We start from the raw sequence: 2,500 nt of genomic DNA on the forward strand, positions 1-2,500 counted from the left end.
GAGCACATCACAACCAAAACAGCTAAGCAAATCAGTGACAAAAGAAGATTGCTTCCCAGGAAACCGGCAGAGGAACATCAAAGAGCGGCCGAGGGCCTGAAAGAGGAACCTGAGATGAGTCATCAACCTCAGGCAGGAACCGTTGACAATGGACCTGATAAGAGCCAACCGTCCAGGAAGCCAGCTGGCGGGAGAACAATGGGCAAGATAAGGCACCATCTGGAGAAGGGTAACGGACGAAAGGGAACCACCAATCAGCAGCTGCAGGCCCATTATCAGCGGACACTCGGGGAACGCTTATCAGCTGGGACAATTAACACCTTCCCCTGGGCATTCAAGCAGTTGCTGGAAGGCCAGGACATGCAGCCAATCATCGATGAAGCAGCGCAGGACTGCTTTGGATGCCTGGAATCGATAAGCCAGATAAGAACAGCAACCCGAGATAAGAGAACAATGGGGGCCCGGGAGAAGCAACCAAGGAGACCGTTTCAGAAGTGGATGAAAGAGAGAGCAATTAAGAGAGGTGATTATCTTCGCTTCCAGCGATTATTCCATCTTGACAGGGGAAAACTGGCAAAAATTATTTTGGACGATATGGAATGTTTGTCCTGTAATATTCCACCCGGTGAAATTTATTCGGTTTTTAAAGCCAGATGGGAAACACCTGGAAAATTCGAGAGCCTTGGGGACTTTCAAATTACTGGGAAAGCCGACAATAGTGCTTTCAGAGATTTAATTACGGCAAAAGAGATTGAGAAAAATGTGCAGGAGATGAGCAAGGGCTCAGCTCCAGGTCCAGATGGGATTACTCTTGGGGACATCAAGAAGATGGATCCCGAGTATTCCCGGACCACGGAGATCTTCAATTTATGGTTAACATCTGGAAAAATCCCGGACATGGTGAGGGGGTGCAGGACTGTTTTAATTCCTAAATCGACAACACCGGAGCGCTTAAAGGACGTTAATAACTGGAGACCTATCACGATTGGTTCTATCTTGTTAAGACTGTTCTCCAGGATTGTAACAGCTAGGATGAGCAAAGCATGCCCCCTCAACCCAAGGCAAAGAGGCTTCATTAGAGCGGCGGGATGCTCTGAAAACCTGAAACTCCTGCAAACCATAATTCGGTCGGCCAAAAGAGAACACAGACCACTGGGTGTTGTATTTGTGGACATCGCCAAGGCTTTTGACACCGTAAGCCACCAGCACATCATACACGCTTTGCAACAAAGGGGAGTGGATCCCCACATCGTCGGACTGGTGAGCAATATGTACCACAACATCTGTACGTATATCACCACGAAGAAAAACACACACACAGATAAAATCCAGATCCGGGTTGGGGTAAAACAGGGTGACCCGCTGTCACCCCTTTTATTTAACCTGGCGATGGACCCCCTGTTATGCAAGCTGGAAGAGAAGGGCAAGGGATACCACCGAGAAGGGAACAACATCACAGCGATGGCGTTTGCGGACGATCTGGTCTTGTTGAGTGACTCCTGGGAAGACATGAAAACAAACATCAGGATATTAGAGACCTTTTGCAATCTTACCGGTCTCAGAACACAGGGAGAAAAGTGCCACGGCTTTTACATCAAGCCCACGAAAGACTCTTACACCATCAATAACTGTGCTGCTTGGACCATCAACGGCACACCCCTGAATATGATTGACCCCGGAGAATTGGAAAAATACCTCGGCCTGCAGATTGACCCCTGGACTGGGTTAGCGAAATCCAACCTCTCCACAAAATTAGAATTCTGGCTTCAGAGAATTGATCAAGCTCCACTCAAACCTCTACAGAAAATCGATATCCTCAAAACATACACCATCCCTCGACTGACCTACCTAGCAGACCACTCAGAACTGAAAGCAGGGTTCCTCGAGGCCCTTGACCGGAAAATCCGAACAACGGTCAAGGACTGGCTGCATCTACCCTCGTGCACCTGCGATGCCATCTTGTACTCGAGCACGAGGGACGGCGGTTTGGGCATCACCAAGTTGGCAGGACTGATCCCCAGCGTGCAAGCCCGGAGGCTGCATCGGATCGCGCAGTCTTCGGATGAAACGATGAAGAAGTTCCTGGAGAAAGATCAAATGGAACAGATGCATAAGAAACTGTGGATTCAAGCTGGAGGGGACGGGGAGAAGATACCTTCAATTTGGGAAGCTCCACCGCTGAACATACCATCTAATAGTGCAGGCACAACTTCGGAATGGGAAGCACCGACCCTGAAATCTAAATTTCCAAAACCGTGCAATTGGAGAAAGAATGAATTTAAAAATTGGACCAAATTAGTGTCCCAAGGCCGTGGAATTGTAAATTTTGAGGGAGATAAAATTAGCAATCATTGGCTACAATACTACAGAAGCATACCTCACAGGAAGCTCCTCACTGCATTACAACTCAGAGCCAACGTCTACCCCACGAGGGAATTTCTAGCCAGGGGCAGACAAGACAAGTACATCAAGTCGTGTAGGCACTGCGATGCGGACATCG

General features: G+C 48.5%; 1 pseudogene; it reads left to right on the forward strand.

Annotated features, from left to right (window-relative positions):
- Window positions 1–2,500, forward strand: part of LOC148218869 (28S ribosomal RNA) — an 8,896-nt pseudogene that overhangs the window by 4,368 nt on the left and 2,028 nt on the right.

The sequence above is a fragment of the Sturnus vulgaris genome, unplaced genomic scaffold (assembly GCF_052056855.1).
Source record: "Sturnus vulgaris isolate bStuVul1 unplaced genomic scaffold, bStuVul1.hap1 Scaffold_157, whole genome shotgun sequence".
NCBI lineage: Eukaryota > Metazoa > Chordata > Aves > Passeriformes > Sturnidae > Sturnus > Sturnus vulgaris.